Source organism: Macaca fascicularis, chromosome 16, assembly GCF_037993035.2.
Source record: "Macaca fascicularis isolate 582-1 chromosome 16, T2T-MFA8v1.1".
Lineage (NCBI taxonomy): Eukaryota > Metazoa > Chordata > Mammalia > Primates > Cercopithecidae > Macaca > Macaca fascicularis.
Genome location: NC_088390.1, coordinates 15,164,956 through 15,188,764, shown reverse-complemented (window position 1 = coordinate 15,188,764; position 23,809 = coordinate 15,164,956). Strand labels below are relative to the sequence as shown.

The 23,809-nt window shown below is 42.7% G+C and overlaps 1 long non-coding RNA gene across 1 annotated transcript in view; it reads left to right on the top strand.

The window, feature by feature from the left end:
- LOC123569435 (uncharacterized) overlaps window positions 1-23,809 on the top strand; it is a 51,639-nt gene that overhangs the window by 26,344 nt on the left and 1,486 nt on the right. The window contains exons 2-3 of the long non-coding RNA XR_006693119.3: window positions 22,320-22,407; window positions 23,371-23,423. This is a non-coding gene — a long non-coding RNA (uncharacterized lncRNA). The remainder of the gene's footprint in view (window positions 1-22,319; window positions 22,408-23,370; window positions 23,424-23,809) is intronic.

Sequence of the window (23,809 nt, the reverse complement as noted above, 5' to 3'; positions counted from 1 at the left end):
TTTAATAATTTAAACAACATTTAAGATTTAATAAATTAAATAAGATAAATAATATATTTAAGATAAAACAAAATTTAATTATAACAATGTTGGTCTGAAATCCCAGACTTTGCTAACTAAATATAGCAAGGAAGAAGAGGAAGTGAGCAATAAGTAAGTGTGGAATTTGAAAAAATGTTAAACTGCATATTTGGAATAGGAAAGGCTTTAAAATGCCATTTTTATACTTGATTTTGCAGTTAAGGAAAAAGAGGTCAAACATAATTTTTCCAAGTATAAAGCTAACTGCCATTAGAATTAAAAACAGAATATAATGAAAATATGTAGCCAAAGACAGAAAACAAAGAAAATAAAACCAATTAATGTGTTTATAGTTAGAAATCATGTAACAATAGAAAGAAAAATGAGTAATAATAATAGTTATCATACATTTTATATTTAGTATGTGCCAGGACCTGGGCTTAGAAATTTACAGGCATTATCTTTCAACCTTATAAGTACTTTTATTATTATCCTTTTATTAATGAGAAATTTGAGGCTTAATGATATTCTATTATAGATAAGAATTTAACATATGATAAAGGTGACATTTTGAAATGTTAAATAAAATATGAATCCTTAAATAAATGTTCAGAGGAAAATTCATTAAGCATTTACAAAAAAACAAACTTCACAACAGATAACAAAACAAATCCTAAATGAATTTGGATTAAATGACACACACAAACTAAAAGAAAATATGAGTGAGAGTATCAGTGAGATTTTTTTTAATCTACAAGTCATCAGATACCTGAGTCACAGTGTCTTAACACATGAAGGCTTTGCATATATCATATCATAAGCATTCTGGAGGAAGGGGATTGCAGGTTGATTCAGAGGTCTAACAATGTCACCAAGGCTCTTATATTCTTTGATTGTGCTGTCCTCTCATCTGTTTTGACTTTTTGTCTTCAGGCACACCCTCTCATGGAAGCAATAGGACTACCACAGCTCCAAGCATTCTGTTTATATGGGACTTACTCTTCCAAACAAGAAGGAGGGAGCTAACAAGGACAGTAGGAGGCCACTCTTTGGTAGATCTCTCTTTTTATGACCAAAGAAAAATCTTTCCTGGAAGCCCCCCAGAATAGTCTGCTTTCTCTCATTGGCCAGGGCTGAGTCACATGACCACTTTAGCTGCAAAGAAAACTGGGGAAGTGAAAATCTAGCATTTTTACCTTCTGAATTGAGAGACAATTTATAGGGACTGAGTGACAGAGAAATAATTAGAAAATTCCCTACCATAGTGATTTTTTTTAATGGAAAGGGAAAATCCTGTTAAGCATACAATAAGAAACTTAAACATAGCCCTGACTCCAAAAATATTAAACACTCTACTGTTTTAAGTAAAAACATATATAAAGAGGGAAAATTTTTATCAAAAAAGAAATAACAAAAACTCACAAGCAAACATACAAATTAAATGATAAATTGGTAAAATGTATTAGAAGCATCTAACATCAAATGAGTCTGAATATATCAAGATACCCTTAAGATTTTAATCTCTTTGCATTTCTTTCCCTCATTTACTTGTAAGTGACTTGTCCTTTAACCAATCATATATATCAATATGACCTTCAGTGGCATTGGAGTTGTTACAGTGGGAATGCCAAAGAGAAATACCAAATGCTCATTCTTAACTTTCAAATTGGCATCAAAGGGGAAAACCCAAGAGAAGCAAAGTGTAAGTCGTAACAATAGACCAGAAGAATACTCTGGAAGGAACCAGGCCACCTGTCATGCCAGAAGAAAGGGATCCGATGTGGGGAGGGGGTAGGACAAGAGATATGGGACTTGGGCTTCATGGAAATTGGAGTGGCTGGTCCAGAGTGCCCAGCTGGGGTTAGCATGGCTGGAAGGGCATACTCTCCAGTATCTCCGGGCAGTGCCTTGGAGCCCTGTGGAAGGTGAGCCGTCTCTCACAGACCATTCCTCACCCTTCCAATGAGCATGATGTTCCTGTTGAGGAGTCAAGATGCTGTTAGTCTTGCTGCCACGCAGTGAGGTCTTCCTTCAACAGACGCCTGAACATCTACTGTGCATTGTTCAGCACAGATGCCAGCCTGGGCTTCTCAGCTTTGTCACGCCCATCCAAATTGCCCTGCATGCCCAATTTCCCTCTTACTGCCCCTTTTCAACCATCCAGGATGTTTGTTAAATCCCCTAAAACAGAGAGTAGAAGTCCTTAGCACACAGCTGAACAATGAAGGTTTACAAAGCAAAACCACAGCACCTGAATTTGGGTGGAAATGGACAGTGGTGAAAGTAGTGAAATATTCCCCAAACAGCTGAAATATTATGTGAAACCTTGTCCATGTCATAAGAAAAGTCAATTTCCTGAAAATGTTTGGTTATCCAGTTTCAAATGATGTAGTTATTTCTTAACCTTTTGAAACCCATGTCCATATTTGATAAGTATATGATATTTTCCATCCACGCTTCCCAGGTTCTGATTAATCCCTACATCTTAAAATCAATTAGAGGCAGATGATAGTCTTCATAGTTGTACCAAATAATATTTGGCTGAGTTTGTAAGAGAAAGTCAATATGCATTTTTTGACTGTAAATCATTTTCAGATTATAAATTCACACCTACACTCAGGAGTAAATCAACTCCAGGGTACACGCACACACATACACATTTGCACACACACATTCAAGATAGAAGCTGAGACCAGAACATTCTTATTTTCACACCGTATTAAGTAGAATTCATTGTTAATTACATTTTATGTAGGACCAGTGATGGGACAAGACTAAATGACCAGTTACTTGTACATTATTCCTCAAAACTAAAACTCCTAGACAAGTAGGAGTTTCAGTTTGAATAGGAAAGTAAAATCTTGCTGTGTGGAAACTCAGTGGATAGTGGAAAAGGAAAGTCCATTTAACGAATACTCCTGAAAACACAGGTCTGAGCCCACTGAGCCTGGTACCCTGACCTTCGGTGGGCACCATAGACTCACATTGTCAGAAGAGGCAATGCCAGGGAGCCAGAAGAAACAAGCATGTCATTCCATATCCTCTCATTATCTCATATCCTGCAGACGTAGCAGGATGGGCTCAAAACTTCCAGAGGAAAAGGGTAATGAGAAAACTTGGTTAGCAGAATGGGTTGAGCAATTGTCCTCCTTAGAGCAAAGCCCTGGGTGGGCTAAGGCACCCCTGGCATTGTTTAGGGAAAGCAGTAAGGTAAAATTCATGGTTTCCCACACAGGCTGTTCTTTCTGGGCTAAGTGAATTCCTATATGGCTCAAAGGTGAGAAAATCTCATGTCATTTGCAGACTGTTAGAGTTGAAAAGTGCTTGGTTGCCATCTAGCCCAAATCCATCATTGTGTGGCTGCAGGTGATGAAAGCAGTGCCCAGAGAGGTTATGTGAGCTGCCCAAGTCCACAAGACAAGAAAAGAGGAGGGATTCTGACAAGAAGCGCCCAGTTTCACTCCTTTTTGTTACTTTTACCAGTGCTGAAGCATCTGCCTCTCCACTGAAATCTGTCTAGTAGGGTTAGTTCAGTTTTCTCAAAATTGATTGTCTTCTCAGTTGAAGACAATAAGGTGGCTTACCAAGACTTACCAGACAGGGCAAGTCTGGTAGAAAATGTTGCTTCCTCTTTTCCTTGCAGGGAACGGAATTTTTCACAGGGCAAGTGGATTCTGTTGACCTTTTTGTTCCTTTGCCTTTGAAGACATGAAGTGACTTTAAATAACCTGCAAGCTTGAAAATGGTATTAGAGCATTCGTCTGCAGAGAGCTAAAGTTCTTTAGGCCTAAGACTTCTCTGAGGCATACAGCACGGGCCCTTACCATCTTGCAAAGTAGGAGAGTGAAGGGAAGTGTGCATGGTCCACTGCTAGGTGGGTAAGACCGCTTAATTCTGGGATGTGGTTAGTAGACCCACTGAGCTCTCCAACCAAAAAATGTGCTCCAATGTGGCATTTATCAATAATAACTGTGATATTTTTGGTACTTGTGTTTACTCTTCGTTCTACCCAACTTGTTTAGTGCTAAGCTGGGAAGAGTGGATCTATATTTTGAGGACACCGAGACTAGGACAACCCACTGTTTTAGTGACACCGTTTTGCTTGCACGTTGAATTTTACTAATGGAAATGTGTATTCTCATTGGGACATTTTACTGCAAAGGGGTCATTAAAGGTCTTTAAAGAATCAGTAGGTCATTAAAGAATGTGGAAAACAGTGATGTAATACAGAGCAATGGAGACCATGTCTCCTGACTTCCCTCAGCCAGGGCAGCTGGTGTCTAAAGGCCATCAGCGTCGTCCACGTACTTTCTGTCATTCCACAGAAAGAAGGGGTGGAAGTGTAGCCACTGTTTCTCTCAAATGACTGTTTTCTGTTGCTGTGGTTTGCTCTGTCCAGAAATCCTGGCCTCCCTATAACAAAACATTCATTTGGGTTGAGCCAGGGACTGGGACTCAGGTGCTGTTGGTGGGTGGAGACAGCCCTCACCTCTTCCTTTATCTTCTTCATTTTTCTTTAGACCTTAGATGGCAGTGAGACCTGGGTAAGCCCCTGCTCATTCATTATTTGGCTCCATCAGTTTAAGTGTAGGCAGCAGAATATCTTCCCATAAACGGAACTAAAACCAGGATTATGATCCCTACCATACTTAGGTTATAAAAATATACCAGATGGATCTAGGGTAGTGCTGTCCTAGGCCAGACTGTGCAGGAACAACAGTCCTCGTGAACAATTTATAGAGACAGGACAGGAAGTCAGGCTTAGCAACACAGACCATGCTTCTGGGGGCAGGGCTTGTCCTCAATATGGGGACCATGTCGTTCCCAGCCGGTTAGTGAAAATCCCAGAATCCTGGATTCACTTCTGGCTACACTACAGGAAGATTTGATGCAAAACGAGCAACAGTGCTTGGGGTGTATGTAGGGGCTACAGAGGTAGAAGCCTCAGGCAGCAGCTTGTAAGTGATCATTCATTCATTCATTCTTTTACTTATTCATTCATTCAACTACTCATTTCACAAATACTTATTGAGGTCTAGTACTGTCTTCATAGGTTCAGGAGGTGTGGACAAGCATAAGAGATGCATTTATTCATAGAATTTACAGTCTAATGGGAGAACTTGGACAACAGACAAGGAAACATGTACGAAATACCTAATTGCAGGGTGATAGAGGGATTTTTAATGCCATCACCCCTAGGGGACATTTATACTGTTCGGAGAGGGAAATTCCTGATGGTATGAGGGTGGGACCTCAGAGCGTTTAATTTGGTCTAAATATAGAGCCTCTAGCACCCAGGCGCTTGGGGAGTTTCCCACCTGTGGTTCCTTTAGCATTACACTTGCGTGTTTCTTCATTCTGATCATTTTCTGAAAAGCCATTTATTTATTTACATATTATTTATTTATTTATTTTTAAACACTCCCCCCCCTCACTTTTTCCTTTTGCTTTAACTCCCCCACCCCAGCCCTGCTCTATTTATACTTTCTGGGTGTTTAGTTTTGCACTTAAGTCTTTGAAAATTCAAGGTTGAGCCTCAGTTCTGACATCTAGGTGATAGGAAGTGCCCAACTTTGCTCCTTTTTGTTATTTTTTATCAGTGCTGAAACATCTGCTTCTCTGCTTAAGTCTGTCTAGTAGGGTTGGTCCAGTTTTCTCAAAAGTGGGCTCCCCCCAGGGGTCTTCAGGCTTGCTGCATGCTATAGTCTCATGTCTGCTCTCTTCCATTTCCTTCCTGGAAGTTCTCTGGGATGCTCGCAGTGAGAAGAATGTCTGAGGGCAGAGGGACACCACATCCCCCATTCTGTCCAAAGACTCACCAACCAAACTTCCTTTTCTCCTGTAACAACCACAGTGCCTTATGAGAGACAGAACGTACTGGCGTTCCATTGCAGGTCATGAAAGTGTTTTGTATGGACATATTATGCCTCCCGGTGTTTGAAAAGGCAAGGGCAGATAATGTTAAAACGAAAACTTTAGACATATTAAACTTAACAAAGTTTAATTGAGCAAAGAACAATTTGTGAACTAAGCAGCTCTCAGAACCAGAAGAGGTTCACAGAGCTCCCTCCAGCAGGCAGAATTTATCGACAGAAAAGGAAGTGAGGTGTATAAACAGCTGGATTGGTTACTGCTGGGTTTGCCTTGTTTGGGTGGGGTGTGATCAGTGCAGCCTGTGATTGGTGAAGCTCAGCTGCTGTGATTGGCTGAGACTCAGCTGGTTGTTACAAAAAAATATACTCCTACTTACACTTTCAGTTTGTTTAACTACTAAGTTAGGCTGCATTTTGTTAAGTAGGAACATGGGTATAGATGCTGCCTGAGGTCAATTAGTTTAATTTAATACTAAGCAAGTGCTCAGCATGGCAGCTTTCTAAGCAGCCTCCTGAGGCCTGTTGTCTAGCACCAGCCAGCTGCTTGGCCCTGTGGGTCTTGAGTTTGCTGGAAGGGTGCGGGGGGCAGGGAGGGTGGGGAGGCAGGGTGGGGTTGGGTGTGCTTGTTTCCAAGCAGGCAAGTGTCTGATTGCTCATCCATTATGAGGCAAGAGAATAGAGTCTGGAGTCAGGGAACCTAAGGCCGATTCGATTTGCAGTGACTTCCTAGAACTGAATCAAAAGGAAAACCCCACCTCTTCACACCCAAGTAACAAAAGGATCAGAGGCTACTTCCTCTCCAACGCCTTCCCTGACTTCTACTGCATTGCAAATGAAAAATGGAAAGTACTTCTGATGGATCCCCTCCCACAACCAGTCTTTGTTGGCATAGGATGTAACTTTGTAGCTTTGCTTCGGCCTCTGATTGGTCCCCTCCTGCAACCAATCAGACTGGTTCAGGCCTTCATTTACCTATAATGTAACCAAGTAACCAATGGGAAACTCTAGAGGGTGTTTAAACCCCAGAAAATTCTGTAACCAGTGCTCTTGAGCCACCTGCTGAAGCTCGCTCCTACTCTGTGGAGTGTACTTTCATTTCATTAATTCTGTGCTTTCGTTGCTTCATCTTTCATTGCTTTGTTTGTGCGTTTTGTCCAATTCTTTGTTCAAAACAGCAAAAACCTGGATACTCATAGTCAGGATCCTCCACTGGTAAAATTGTGTCGTGCAGCCCATTCACTTTGCTGAGAGCTGTGAGACATGCCTCAAGTCCCATGGTAGACAGCAATCAAGTAGAATGGGAAGTGAGTCCTCTTACTTTCCCTCTACCTCTTTTCTATAATCCCCACTGATTCTTGACACTGATCATAAGGAATACATCACGCAAGGCATAGGTGAGATAGGAACACTGGGTGGTCACAGGGGAAATAGAGAATTCCAGGCAGCAGTTTTCACTGACTAACAGAGAAGCCAGCTGTAGGAACAAGGGATGGGAAAAGGACCATAACACCCTGACAAACAGGACGGGGGTGAAACTGGTTTGACTCAAGTTTACCCCAGACTCAACTGTATGCTCTTTATTATACTAAACCACACACCCACCAGCGCCATGACCATTCCAGGTATACCCATGCTTGGTGTAAAACTGTGTAGCACCCCAATTCCAAGAAATTCCCATCTCTTCCCAGAAATCCTTATGATTATTTTGCACCTTAATTAGAGAAAATGATGCAGGACAGGCAAGCCCCAAAGTTGGGGCTTAGTCCATAAGGGTTCTTGGCTTTCCCCAGAAAAGAATTCAAGTTGATTTTAAACAGCAATCATTTATTGAACCAGAGCTGCTCCACATGAAGCAGGGCTAACTCACAGGCAGTGCACCTGGAGTTAGCACCTATGCACTGTGGGCAACTGCATTTATATTCACCTAAACCCACTTTCAATTATATGCAAATTAAGGGATGGGTCAATTCAAATTGAGGAACAGGTTATTAAGAACTTTATGGGATAGGGGCAGTAACTTCTGGGTTGTTGCCATGGAAAGGGGTGGTGACTGCCAGATGGCTGCCATGGCATTTGTAAACTGTCATAGTACTTGTGTGTGCCTTATGCCAATGAGCAATAAGGGCAGCCAGGAATCGGTTTTGTAGCCACCTACTGGTTCTTGTTGGTTTTCTCACTTTATCTTATCCAGACCAGGTCCTGTTTTGGTCAGCAGGGTTGTGACCAATGAACAAGTCCTGCTGGACCTTAAAACCAAGAGTCAAAGACCCCAAACTCTGTTGAGTGTAACTCACTCTTTGGAGTACATCACACTCCCACCATTGAGTGTGTACTTTCGAGAGGTGTCAGCGTGCTAGCAGCCCTTGCTCTTGGCACCTCCTTGGCCTTGGTGTCCACTCTGGTGGCGCTTGAGGAGTCCTTCTGCCCACCACGGCACTGTGGGAGCCCCTCTCTGGGCTGGCCGAGGCCAGAGCCGCCTCCCTCTGCTTCCTGGGAGGTGTGGAGGGAGAGGCGCGGGTGGGAGTCAGGGCTGCGTGTGGCGCTTGGGCTCCGCAGGCCCCACACACGGAGTGGCTGGCTGGCCCAGGGCAGTGAGGGGCCTAGCACCTGGGCCAGCAGCTGCGGAGAGTGCGCCAGGTCCCCCAGCAGTGCCGGCCCATTGGGAGTGTACTGGAGTTCTCACCAGGCCTTAGCTGCCTACCTGTGGGACAGGAGGGCTCAGGACCTGCAGCTCACCATGTCTGAACTCTGCCCCTGTGGGGTGGGCTCCCGTGCGGCCCAAACCTCCCCAACAGGTGCGATCCCCTGCTTTGCCGTGCCTGGTCCCAACAACCGCCCATAGGCTGAGGAGTGCAGGTGCACGGTTCAGGACTGGCAGGTAGTTCCCTGTGCATCCTCTGTGCGAGATCCACTAGGTGAAGCCACCTGGGCTCCTGAGTCTAGTGGGGACTTGGAGAACTTTTATGTCTAGCTGGGGGATTGTAAATGCCCCAATCAGCCTCTGTGTCTAGTTCAGGAATTGTAAACGCACCAATCAGCACCCTGTGAATATGGTCCAATCAGCTCTCTGTAAAGTGGACCAATCAGCTCTCTGTAAAATGGACCAGTCAGCAGGATGTGGGTGGGGCCAGATAAGGGAATAAAAGCAGGCTGCTGGCGCTAGCAAACAGCAATTTCTGTTAGGTCGTTTTGCGGATTGTGGAAGGTTTGATCTTTCAGTATTTGCAGTAAATCTTGCTGCTGCAGAGTTTTTGGGTACACGCCGGTGTTACGGATTGTAACACCGTGAAGGTCTGCAGTTTCAGTCCTGAAACCAGCGAGACCACGAACCCACCGGGAAGACCGAACAACTTCAGAGGCGCTGCGTTTGAGAGTTGTAACACTTACCATAAAGGTCTGCAGTTTCGTTATTGTCAGCGAGACCACGAACCCATCAGAAGGAAGAAGCTCCAGACACCTCTGAACGTCTGAAGGAACAAATTACGAACACATCATTTTTAAGAATTGTAACACTCATCGCGAGGGTATGTGGCTTCATTCTTGAAGTCAGCGAGACCAAAAACCCACCAGTTCCAGCCACACGTTAACTTTGCAATAAAAGCTGTTTATTTTTCTTTGATTTCATTCCTGAATTTCTTTCTGTGACAGTGCTGAGAACGTGGACAAGAAGCTGAGGTGAAGTCTCACCAGCGTTCGGAGACCCCCCAAGTCCACCAGCATCACGGGGACATCTGTTGAGCTTTGTGTGCAGTACACTGGAGCTTTGGTGGTTGTCCCTTTCTATGGCTGATGCATCGTGTGGCCTTGGTTAAGTTCACTGTTAAAAGACTCCTCTTGTGCAGCTCAGTGACTCTCGTTTCATGGCCTTCTTCCCATTACAGTTGCCATCATGGTTCAGGGCTGGTCCACCGACTGTGAAGGCTCGGTCACCATAATGATCTTCTAAGCCAAATCCGTCATTCTATGGCTGCAGATAGAGAAGCAGATGCCAAGAATATGCAGCTCACACTCACAGAGCAAGTCAGTAACAGAAGATGGGCTAGGCACTGTTTTAAACCCAGAAAAGACATAGGAGCGCGCTCAGTCTTTTTTTTTTTTTTCTTTTTTAGCAATTCCGGTGTTGGACCATTGGTGGTCACTGGGAATGGGAGAAAACGGGGTTACCTGGACGTGGTAATTCTCAAAACAACTCATTCAGAAAGCCTTGTTCAGTACACTGCTGGCACTGACTTTCATTACCTGGTTGCTGTCTTTAGGAAGATGTACGGCAGGAAGAAACGTGCTGAGCACCCAAATTGATCTTAAAATGCGTGCTTTATTGTCTCATCTTTCCAGGTAACCCCCAAATGAATGCAATGAAATGAATGCTGCCCCTTCCTCTTTCCTATGTGGTCGGGTGATGTTGGAACATTGAGGGAGGAGAACCCTGTGAGCTGCTGGGGGTGCGGCCTCTCAATCTGGCCTTTACACCCTACCTTTCTAGCTCGCTCTGTTTAACCCCTCCGGTCACGATTTCCTAATCCATAAAATGTGTGGGGTCGGGCTCCTCCCACTGCTACAACTTTCTAAGTGGTGGAATCGCACTGTGCCAAATAAATGGAATAAATCAACATTCGCTCTTCAGACACGAGACCTCTCCTCTCTGTGGTGCCTTAGAGGAGAAGTTTAAATATTCATGTTAAGAACAAAGTCCAAAGAGGAGCTAAACGCTAGCTGCTTATAAATGGCCCTGGAACACCGGGAGCAGAGTTTTAAGGCAAGAGTGTGGAGCCATGTTTACTTCCCCACAGCCAGTTGTTTTAACAAGGTGCAGGTCTGAGTAGAGAAAAGGCAAAGCCCAAATTTGGCTACATTTTTTTGGCAGACATTATGAGGTAAACAGTCTTCTAATTGATAGCAGCCCATTACTCAACACCTTGGATTCATTGTAACAAAGTGCTGGGCTGGAAATACAATGCTCTGCCCTGTCTCCCTGTAGCCCCTCTCACTTCCTCCATCTGCTTATGATATTCACTTCTAAGCACATAAAACCCATTAATGTCTCCAGGAGTTGGCTTGTTTTTTAATCAAGATAAATATGGACAACTTCAGAACAATTAAAAAGGTACTGGGTAAAAATGACTTCAACATATAAAATTCATTAATAGTGTATTATAGGCAGAGCCAATCTGTACAGCTATCATATTCTTCAATGACCCACTCCATAAATGCTGGCTTTAGTGTTTTTCTAATGTTGTTAATTTATCTATGGCTGTCACTCCGGGGCTGTTAACTTTGAACAAATGACTGGTATTAATCACGAAGGGCCATTAGATGCCAAGGCCTGGTGTTAAATCAGCCCAGGAGTGGCACGTGTAAGCATCTTCAAAGTAAATTTTAAAAACTGCTCTAGCAATTGAAGTTTGTCATTGCAACTGGGATTTGATCCTTTGGGTGTTATAAACATGAGGGAACCAGGAACAGGCTGGAGAGGTCAATGTTGATGTGAGCCAGGACTGGAGAAGGGGCAGAGCTGGGAACATCATCTCATGCCTGGTACTTGCTGTCTGTGGGATACTCACTATTGAGTGTAGACTCAATACAATGTGATGATGGATTATGCAGTGACAATTCCCATGAAGAATGGAGGAAGCTCAGAGGTGTGGCAGGCCAGGCAGGTGATAGGAATAGGTGTATTGGAGTAGGTGTGCCTCTGAGTGCCAGGGAGGCTGGTGGGTTGTGGAGTTCTGACTAGCTTGTAGCCTGTGGAAGGGGCACAGCCAAACCCACACCCAGCGGGCTGTCACCACGGAGGGTGAGCTCGACGGTGCAAGTGGGAGCCTGAAGTCCATTATTTCTGTATGAAAGTTCTCAATTTTAGAAATGCTGGCTGGCTTCAATGTGGGCTTTATGAAACTTGTTTGGGGACAATAACTGGTCCAACGTGTGACCTCCAACATCTCTTGCTTAGGGTCCCGGAAGAGTAGATGCTGACTCAGGAGCACATTTTTTTCTGACTGCTTGACTGAGAGATGTTGCAAAGAGGGGGATAACAGGCTGTTTTACGTAGGATACGTATTTTCTAAGAGCAGTTCAGATGAATGAATGAGTGCAAAATTTGATTCTCTAATTCCCAGGTTTAGAAACTCAATTATTACCAGTTTACTCAAGAGCTAGTGTGACCAAACTCCACCCACACACATACATACACACTTTCCCCACACACACCAGTATGATATTTACTGCTGTAGTTCTAGGATCCTTTTCCCTGTGCTGTGATTGCAATTTGTGTAACTACAACTGAGTGAACATCAGTGTTTATTAATAACTACACTTGGGTGAACCAAATTCAGGTAAGCATGTGAACAAATATAACTCATTGTCCAGTTCGATACAAAGAATTATAAGGAAACAATATAAGGCTGGAAATACACATAATTATGTATTCAAAATATTATATCTTTCTTTTTTTTTTGAGACGGAGTCTCGCTCTGTCACCCAGGCTGGAGTACAGTGGCATGATTTCAGCTCACTGAAACCTCTGCTTCCCAGGTTCAAGCAATTCTTCTGCCTCAGCCTCCCGAGTAGCTGGGACTACAGGCACGTGCCACCACGCCTGGCTAATTTTTGTATTTTTAGTAGACATGGGGTTTCACCATATTGGCCAGGCTGGTCTCAAACTCCTGACCTCGTGATCCACCTGCCTCGGCCTCCCAAAGTGCTGGGATTACAGGCATGAGCCACCACGCCCAACTGTCAAAATATTATATATATCTATATATATCTGTAGCTTTGTATTGTCTCCTTGGAATTGATTTATGCAAATATGAATATATTATATACATATGTATATTATCTAGAACTGTATTTGTAGATTTAAAATATATATGCATTTATAGCCTTACTGGAATTTATGAAAATAGGAATATAATGCACATATATTTACACTTTGAATTTGCACAGAGAATTTCAGAAAGAAAATACCTGTTTAAGTGTGTAGGTGTATGTGAGAGCAGAAATAGGGTAGATGATCAGGGAGAAAGCAGGACTTTTGTTATATTTTAAAAATCACTTTTATGAAATTTTTTAATAGTATTACCTATTTGAAAAGAATAAAATTATCATTTTAAATGATCAAAAGGTAACAGTGAGCCAAATTCAGTAAGAAGTAGGCAGTGCTTCTCAGCACTGGCTGTTTGGCTGTACATTAGAATCACCTGTGGAGGTTTAAATCCTTATGCCTGATGCCTTCACTACATCCTACACTAATGAAATCAGAATCTTCAGAGCGAGGACCAGGCATCGATATTTTTTTACAGTCCCTCACGTGATTCCAATGTGCACTCAAAGTTGGGAACCATTGAGTAAGACCAAATGTTAAAAAATGTTAGATACTTAAAAAAAAAAATTCTTACTCATAACAGTTTAATCAAACCCTGGTTTTTCTTAGCAATACTAAGTACAAAACATATTGAAACCCTTGTTGGAGGCAGAAGCCATTTGTGGAAAATAGCAGTGCTCATACTTGGGAGTTCAGAGGAGCTTAGCTTCAACAACCCACAAAGTCACCGGCCTTTGATTCCCTCATTTCACTAGTTGGTGACAAAATCTTATGCCAAATTCTAAGTCATCTTCTACTCCTTTGAACACAGGGGAAGCTGGCTTGGTAGTCTGCCCACTGCTTCATGCTTCTCATAGCTAGGTCATTGGAGAGCTATGTGCACCATTTATTCCCCTTATTGGTAATGTTCAACTTCTAATGAACCTAAAGATAATCTGAAGAAACTGTTATAAATGCCATTCCCTGTTCAACCTTCGGGATTCTGACTCAGTAGTTCTGGCTTACAGATCCGGAATATGATTTTTTTTTTTTTTTTTTTTTGAGATGGAGTCTCGCTCTGTTGTCCAGGCTGGAGTGCAGTGGTGCAATCTTGGCTCACTGCAACTCTGCCTCCCGGGTCCAGGCAATTCTCCTGCCTCAGCCTCCTAAGTAGCTGGGATTACAGGTACGCACCACCACGCCCGGTTAATTTTAGTATTTTTAGCAGAGACGGGGTTTCACCATGTTGACCAGGCTTGTGATCTTCCCGCCTTGGCCTCCCAAAGTTCTGGGATTACAGATGTGGGCCACCGTGCCTGGCCAGGAATATGAATTTTTAAGTTCCTTCAGGTGAGTCTGATACAGGTGGTCCAAGGATCAAATCCAGCTATCAGAAGGCAGTGGTGTGCTGGGATTGTTCGTACTGGCTCCTGAGAGTCAATTCTTACATATGCAGGAATTTTGTGAGCCAGTGGTTATCCTGTGGATAGCTTTAAATTAGCCACCCACCAGTTGGAGGAAGTATTTACACCACGGAAATTGGTAAAGGCTAAGACTCAGGGTGTGTGTGTGTGTTTGTTTCTGAAGAGCAGTATTACCAACACATTAGTAGCATTAAATCATATTATTTTGGTTTTTGGCTTAATTGCTTTTAGATTTAGCTTTCTGGGGTAGCTTTTTATTTTGAAATAATTATGAGTCCACAGGAAGTTACAAAAATATTAGAGTTCTATAACTTCTTCACCCAGCTTTCCTCAATGGTGGCATCTCTTATGGCTGTTAATACAGTATCAAAACCAGGAAATTACCATTGGTACAGTATTGTCAATTAGATTAAAAATCTTATTCAGTTTTCACTAGTTTTTGCCTGGGCTCATGTGTGTGTGTAGAACCGTTTCATCACTACAAAGGGATTGACTTATGCTACCTTCCCCTCTACCTCTGTCCCTTGGTAAAGGAACACACACATCTGTTCTCTACAATTTTGTCCTTTTGATAAGGTTATATAAATGGAATCATATAGAATATAATTTTGGATACATTTTCCCCTAAGCATGATGCCCTTGAGATCCAAACCAGTAGTGTATATAAATAGTTCCTTTTTTGACTGGGTAGTATTCTCTTATACAAATATACTGGAGTTGGTATCGTCATTCATCTAGTAAGGGACATTTGAGGTTGTTTCTAGTTTTTGTCTACTATGAAGAAAGCTATGGTGAACATCTGTGTACAAGTTCTTGTGTGAACATAACTTTCCATATCTCTGAGATAAATGCCTAGAAGTATGAGTGCTGGGTTGTCCGTTAAGTGCATATTTACTTTGATCAGAAACTGTCAAACTGTCTTCCATAATGGCTGCACCATTTTTGCATTCTCACCATCAGTGTGTGAGAGAGAGTTTCTCCATGTCCTCACCAGCACTGGGTGTAATCATGCTTTTTTTTTTTTTTACTTTAGCTGTTCTAACAGATGTGTGCTGGTATGGTGTGTTAGGCCATTCTTGTGTTCCTATAAAGAAATACCTGAGACTTAGTAATTTATAGAGAAAAGAGGTTTACTTGGCTTGTGGTTCTGCAGGCTGTGCAAGAAGCATAGCGCCAGCATTTTCTTGGCTTCAGGAGAGTCCTCAGGGAGCTTTGATTCATGGTGGAAGGTAAAGGGGAGAAGGTGCGTCATGTTGCCAGAGCAGGAGCAAGAGACAGAGTGGGACACTTTTACACTGTTGGTGGGACTGTAAACTAGTTCAACCATTGTGGAAAACAGTGTGGCGATTCCTCAAGGATCTAGAACTAGAAATACCATTTGACCCAGCCATTCCATTACTGGGGATATACCCAAAGGATTATAAGTCATGCTGCTATAAAGACGCATGCACACGTATGTTTATTGTGACACTATTCACAATAGCAAAGACTTGGAATCAACCCAAATGTCCATCAGTGACAGACTGGATTAAGAAAATGTGGCACATATACACCATGGAATACTATGCAGCCATAAAAAAGGATGAGTTCATATCCTTTGTAGGGACATGGATGCAGCTGGAAACCATGATTCTCAGCAAACTGTTGCAAGAACAGAAAACCAAATACCGCATGTTCTCACTCATAGGTGGGAATTGGACAATGAGATCACTTAGACACAGGAAGGGGAACATCACACACTGGGTCCTATTGTGGGGAGGGGGGAGGAGGGAGGGTTAGCATTAGGAGATATACCTAATGTAAATGATGAGTTAATGGGTGCAGCACACCAACATGGCACATGTATACATATGTAACAAACCTGCACGTTGTGCACATGTACCCTAGAACTTAAAGTATAATAATTTAAAAAAAAAAAAAGAGAGAGACAGAGTGGGGTTGGGAGGTGCCACATACTTAAACCACAAGATCTCTTGAGAATTCACTCAGCATCAAGCCGTGAGAGATCTGCCCCCATGACCCAGACACCTCCCACCAGGCCTCGCCTCCAACACTGGGGATTATATTTCCACGTGAGATTTGGCAGGGACATATTGAAGCTACATCATAAGGTATTATGGTTTTAATTTGTATTTCCTTACTGGTTTTTGTGGTTGAACATCGTTTTATGTGCTTATTTGCTTTATATATCTCCCCTTTGGTGAATATCTATTCATATTTTTTGCCTGGTTTTTTTTTTTTTTTTTTTTTTTTTTGACATAGAGTCTCGCTCTGTTGCCCAGGTTGGAGTGCAGTGGCGCAATCTCGGCTCACTGCAAACTCCGCCTCCCGGGTTCACGCCATTCTCCTGCCTCAGCCTCCCGAGTTGCTGGGACTACAGGTGCCCGCCACCATGCCCGGCTAATTTTTTTGTATTTTTACTAGAGACGGGGTTTCACCATGTTAGCCAGGATGGTCTCCATCTCCTGACCTTGTGATCCACCTGCCTCGGCCTCCCAGAGTGCTGGGATTACAGGCATGAGCCACCATGCCCAGCCTTGCCTATTTTCTAATTGGATTTTTTTTTTTTTTTTTTACCATTGAGTTTTAAGGATTCTTTATATATTCTAGGTACTATTTTTTTTTTTATGTTGGATACACCGTTTCAGGTATTTTCGCCTACACTGCATCCTCTTAACAGGGTCTTTCACAGAGTAAAACTTTTAAATTTTGATGAAGTCCAATTCACCCAATTTTTCTTGTATGAATTGTGCTTCTGGTGTCATGTCTAAGAACTCTTTGCCTTAGGTTTAGTTTTATTATACCTTTTGTCATTTAGAAAATTGCTGTAAAAATCGGACATATTCAGTTACCTCATTTGTTGTAAAAAGCTCTGTGGATAGATGGCCTGTTTTATTACTCAAGATCTCCTGTATGACATTCCGGGTGAAGGATGACTTTTAGAACAGTGTTTCTGAAACTTCAGTGTGCACGTGAATCATGTTCTTACAATGCATATTCATATTCAGTAGGTCTGGAGTTGGCTTCAGATTTTTCATATCTGACTACCTTTCCCTGGATGCTAAGGCTGACAGTCCAAGAACCACATTTTGAGCAACCAAGTTTTAGAGTTCAGTACTCCTCTGTCTGATATATCTGATCATGGGAACTAAAAAACAAATCGTTATCTTTACTTCCCCCCAGGAAAAAGAAGACCTAGATTCGAAGCCATCACTGTAACACATGGATTGACTTCTGCTTGGCATTTTCGTGTTCTTATTTACGTTGGTTCTAGTTATGTACATTTATTTCTAGATTTTATTTCCATAAATGTATTCTTGTAAATTTCCTCAAGCCTTTTCTAGAACAAGGTAAACTCTAAAAAAAATAAACCATCAAGTTTGAAAGGGAGGTTTTCTTTGTCCCGTGGACTCGGCTTACACGCTGGGATGGTATGTTTCCATTCAGGAAGTGGTTTCTTCCACTTACGCTTTTTATTATGTTTCTGTCAATGTCTTTTTAAGCCATTTTGTACATCTGTGAATGTTCTGCTTCACCAAACTAGGTGATAAGTTTTCTGGGACAGGGACTGTGTGTTTAATTTCTTTTACAATCTCTTACTGATCCTAGAACACGAGTCTGCACATGGGCAGTGCTGGTGGTGGTGGGCAGTGGGGAAACAGGGTTGAATATGGCTCTCTAGAAAACACATGACGTTGACAAGGCAGCACACGTTCCCACCAGCTTGCAGGACTTGACTCTGACCAGCTGTGTTCTACAGTTGCCTCAAAGCTGCTTGCTTGCAATGATTAGGATTGCTGGCTCAGAAGACCAGTCCTCAAGGCTCTGTGGGCACAGGAGCAGGCGATTACATTATAAGCCCTTTGAGGGGAAATCTTGAACACCCAGGAGGTTTTCATGACAGACATTCCTCTTTGAGGCTCTTCCACCCGTAGAGGCAGGAATTGCGGGGTTAGTGTAGCCAGAAGGAACTGAGTGGTTGGTGTGTTTCTGGATTGCAGGGAACTTGACACCGCAGCCAACACCATGGCCAGATGCCTCAAGGAGACAGGGATATGGCATCCTATAGGCACGGATTCCTAGGGGATGAAGTCAATCTGTGTTGGAGCTGCCATCCCAGAGGCCAGTGTACTGGCTTTCAACTCTACTGAGCCTGTGTCCCGGTGTGCGTGAGCTGGCCAGGAAGAGGCTTGTCCCACCATTAAACTAAGTGAAAAACTTTCTTGGGATTTACACTCCTTATCTCCTCTTCCCCTCTCTCCATTCCCATTGCCCTGCCTTCTGGACCAATGCAGTTGTTCTCTTACTGGTCCATTCATCTTTAATGTCACATCATCCCAATGCATTCTCCAAACTGCTGGCGAGCGATGGACCCAAAGGGCAAGTCTGGCCCTGTCAAATGCTTTAAGTTCTTTGGAAACCCTATGATGAGATCCATACTCCTTAGCTTGACTTACAAGGCCCTTTGGCATTAGGCTCAGCCCTTATGCCTACTTTCCTCTCTTTCCCTCTCATCTTTCTAATACATCCTTTTCTCCAGACCCACTGAGCTGATCATCTGCAGATGTATTAAGCTTTTTCCTCTTTGTTCTCCTATAGGTTCTGTCCTTGGTCTAGAATGTCCTTTCCTCCTTGATTTCCTAGGTGACTCATTATTTTTAACCTGAAACCTGAAACAGAGGTCACCGGTTAGCCCAGATGAGGGGCGCACTGTGCTTCCTCAGCATCCTACGTCAACCTGGATCTTGGCACCCCCACTGTTTTATAGTCTGAGAACTTCTTGGTCTGCATGAGTGACCAGAGTCTATTATCATGCCTTATACGTGCAATCTAACTTTGCACAGGGTTTGTATCCCGGGATATCTCAAACAATAGTAAAATAAACCATTGCCACCTGAGTTGCTGGCTGAGTATGCAATGTCTGAGTTTGCAATGATTCAAGTGAGCCACTACAAAGAAGGGACACTACAAAGAAGTTAAGGACAAGGCTTAAGGATCGTCATCTTTACTTCTGTGGATGTGAACAGGGATTATATAGGAAACAAAACAAAACAGAACACAGTCAGCCTCTCCAGCAAGGTCTTCTCTAAAAGTACTTGTCACTCAGTTTATCAAGGAAAAAGTGCTGCTTTTGTATCGCAGACATCTGACGTCCGAGTTGGCTGGGTCTCTGGGATTCCTAGAGGGCGGCTACACTGAGGGACAGGGATATTACTGCAAAATTCTTCTTTCTAGAACAACCATGGTGATGGTACCATAGGTCCTCTACAGCCTTACTCCTTACAATAATACTCATTCCATCACTTTAGGGATGACAGCTGAGGGTGTTGTGAACCTCAAGGACTGGCTGAGGCTAATAGGAAAGGTGAGACCAGTGGTGAGCTGAGGATCTGTTTTGTTTGGATGGTTTGTTTTCCGGATTGATCAAACTCAGGCTTCAAAACAGCTGTGGTCAAGAGGCTGCATCAAAATGTCAACCATGGCTCTTGTCATCCATTCTCTCCAGATGATCCAGTTGCATGCTGACATAAAGAACCAGCACTGCAGTGAAGGGCAGAGCTCCCAAACTGTAGCACCATAGTGATGGGAGAAGCTGGGGCTTTCAAGCAGGAAGGAAAGGATGAGTTTCTGATGTGTTCTGCCTTCAGTGCTCTCCTTCCTCAAGAGAAATGAGGAGTCCTACTCATTGCATGGGTGTTTCTCTAAGCACGTCACTGGAGTTTTAGGCAGGAAATGTTTCAAGTCTATTATGAATAATGATAAGATTTGCATGTGTAGCTCCTTGGCAAAGTGACAGATATAGACCAGGACTTTGAATTACCTACAGAGGTTTGAGACTGTGCCAATCAGTTAGGCTTCTGGAAAAAATGGCTTTGAAAACCTACAGGGTCATGCTTCAAATGAAATGTGAAGTTTGGTAATGTCTTACATGTTTGCTCCTATCCCCTTTCACGATACTCTAATCATCCAGTTCCAATGGCCAAGACAAAATGTGGACTTTGGTTTCTGTCAGTCAAGTAGTGCATTCCTTTTTTTTTTTTTTCAAAAGGGGGAAAACTTCTAATTATTTAGCCATATATGTACTCTCTGTCCTCCATAGTCATCTGTTTCCCTCTAGCTCCTTAGACAGGCTCCTTACAGCCCAATGTTAATGGGATCAAGGTTGCTGGCTCACTCCCCAGTTAGCTCACATGGATGAAAACTGTTTCGTGACCGCTGCCTGAGCTCTTAATCCTGGTCAAGAGCTTTGTGACCTAATCCCAGAAACAAACTAAGTCCTGCACCCTTTATTGTGCAGTGCACATATGCTTCAAGTTCACTATGGCAGAAAAAGTGCATGATTTCCTCATCATCTATTTCTTCTACTGCAAAGCTCAAAGAACAATTTTTGTTAGCTATGTGCATGAAGTTTAGTGTCGCAGGAATTTCTGATTCAGTTGATTTGGGAGACTGAGGGTAACAGACACTGCATAAGAACAGTCACACCAAAATGTAAAAACTGGATGTTTTAAAAAGTCTTACCCAGTAATACTGTGCAATAATACCCATTCCATCACTTTAGGGATAACAGCTGAGGGGTGTTTTGAACTTCAAGGACAGGCTGAGGCTAATAGGAAAGGTGAGACCAGTGGTGAGTTGAGGATCTGTTTTGATGGCTTGTTTTCCAGATTGATCAAACTCAGGCTTCAAAACAGCTGTGGTCAAGAAGCTGCATCAAAATATCAACCATGGCCCTTGTCATCCCTTCTCTCCAGATGACCCAGTTGCATGCTGACATAGAGAACCAGCATTGCAGTGCAGAGCAGAGTTTCCCAAACTGTAGCACCATGGACATGACCTGTAATCTCAACCAAATGCAGATTCTGATTCAGGAGTTCTGGGTGGTGGGGGTGAGAGGCCGCATTTCTGGTAAGTTCCCAAAGATCCCCATCCTTCCGGTTCAGGGATCACACTTTAAGGAGTAAGGCTGTAGAGGACCTGATGGTAATAATCAAAAGCCTTATAACAGAAAGGAAGGGCCAAACTTTAGACATTACAAAGTATACTGGCTTAACTTGCCCACTAGTTACTATAACTCCAAGTAGCTAACTGCAATTGTCCTCAATGTCTGGGGACTCAGCGTTTGAGCATTATACATGGCCTTAGGACATATATGTCCCCAAGAAATATACGCAATGATCTAAGTCATTGTTTTCTAAACAATATATGTGTAATGATAACCACAGAGGATCTTTGGTTGAGAAAGGCTTGAGCAATGCTGAATTCTATGAGTGCTTCCAGAGACCCACTATGCATGTTGGCAGTAATAAAGGTTTTGGGTAGTCCTGCAGTGAGAACAAAATCTGCTTAACTTGGATTAGGCCATTGTTTCTTAAACTTATTTGACTACACAAATTTTTTTTTTTTTTTCTGAAAATAATATTATCTTCCAAAGCAACAGATTTCAGTGGACTGTGAAAATGGTGGACTTGCCTGGCTTTGGTTAAGGAGACAGTTTATCTGGGTCCAGGCAGAGTTCCTACTCCTCACAGACCCTGCCTTGGTCCTCCCTGCCTTCGTCTATTAGGCGCTTTCTTCCCCGTGAATAAATCTGTTAAATTTCTTGATGTTGCATGTTGGATTAACTTTGTTGTAACATATGTTGGCTGTGCATAAAGATTAGCTAGGCCCTTTGAAAGGTTGCTGAATCATTCATCCAGCAGCATCCTGGTAGGGGATTAATTGTGTGTAGCTGAGGTACTGCCGGCTTCACACGCCTTTATTACAACAAGGAAGCTGCTGAGAGTCACTTAAAAGTTCTTAGAACCAGGAAGAGCCCCTAAGTAGGAGGCTTTAGGCAGCATATTATAACTAAAAGGAGGAATCAGTCTAGGGCAATTAGAAAGGCTATTCTTAATCTATTTTTCATTAGAAAGGCAATATTAATACAGAATTAATGGGCTTCTGCTTAAAATAGTTGTAATTAGTGGAATGAGAGAATGGATTATCAGAAAACGATCAGAAGTCAATTAAGTGTATTAAAATATACTCCTTAAACCTCGGCTGCTGCTTTTTTTTGTTTCTTTGCTTTATATTGATATTTATGTTAAAGGAAATGGGATGTTTTACTTTGTTTTGAAAGCATAATGCATATTTCTATTCCTTCCATGAATCTGTGTTTCCAAGAGTTTTTATTTTTAACTTTTTAATTTTTATTTTTAGAGACAAGGTCTCACTAGGTTGCCCAGCTTGGAACTCCTGGCCTCAAGTGATCCTCCTGCCTCAGCCTCCTGAGTAGCTGGGATTACAGGTGCGTACCACCATGCCCAGCCCGGAGTTTTTATTAACTGCTGGAGTAAAAACCTCTGTAATGACTTTACCACTGTGAGAAAATGCATAGGAGCCCCTTGTGGCCATGATGAAGAAGGAGGGTAACGTGTGTTTTTGCTCCACTCTTCCAATACTGACAGCAACATAAGACATTGTCTTATAGTCTTCCTCCTTTTTCTCCATCTTTCCAAGCCTTACCCATTCCTCAAAGCCCCCATCCAGTCTTGACCTTTGCAGGAAGGTCTCCAGGACAAGTCCTGGCTCTCCTGCAGTGATCTCTAGTCAAATGGCTCGCAACACACAGGAGAACAATTTCAAAATATGTCAGATTTGTTCACCTTTCCTTCCTTCATTGACTGGAAGTTTTTCAAGGGAGAGAGCTTATCTTTGTTTCTTGTTTTTAAATTGCACAAATAAAACCGTGGAAACTTTCTTTCACTTCCCCTGCCAATAGTTTTGGATGTTTATTTTAACATATGTGGGATCATGGTATATATATCATTCTTTAATTTGCATCCCTACTTTGCAAGATATCATAAAGATACGTCCATGTAATAGAGATGGATTCTTTCTTTTAAACCACTACATAAATTCCATTGTATGGGTACCTCAGTTATTTATGTAAAAAATACCTTTTCTATTGAATAGCATTTAAGCTGTTATGAATTCCATCTTTGGCTTCTTTTGTGCTCCCCACAGAGGTAGTTCTGTTCATGGTACTGCCACATGTTAGCTGGCTGCTCCCCGTAAAGTTTTGGTCCATGTCCGTGTTCTACTAAAACAAACCATGAAGCTGGTTAATAACAGTAACTAGTTAACACTGAGTTAACCCATCGAGTGGCCTTTGGAGGACTAGACTGCTTAAATCATGATGACCTTGATGATGATGATGATGATGATGATTCCTTGAGCAATATCTCCTCCTCTATGTCTTTGGCATTAGGAAGAGTGGATAAAAAGGACACATCTCCACCTGGACAGGAAGTGAGAAGCAAGGTGAGTGACTGCAGTTTTTTGGGTCCTCCTGTGGTCTCATATGCTGAGTTACAGAATATCTCCCTGGGTTACATCTTAGAAGAGTAGAAGGTGGTCACTTCTTTCTGGCAAAACCAGGCATGGGCATAACGCATGAGAACAGGGGCAAAGAGTTCACAAATTCAAAGGAGAAGAGGCAACCTAGCCCTAGAATTCTGGTTCTGCCAGAGCGAGGGCTACCAGTGGGTATGAGTGGCCTGGGTGGTCCCGCCACTGCAGGGTGCACAGCCTGGTCCTCGCTGCTGTCTCCGTGCTATTGTGTGGCAGCTGCCAAGCTCATCCAAAAGATGACTGGAACCGGATGAAACCTTTTCTGTAAAATAGTACATGCCATGTGTGGGTTAGAG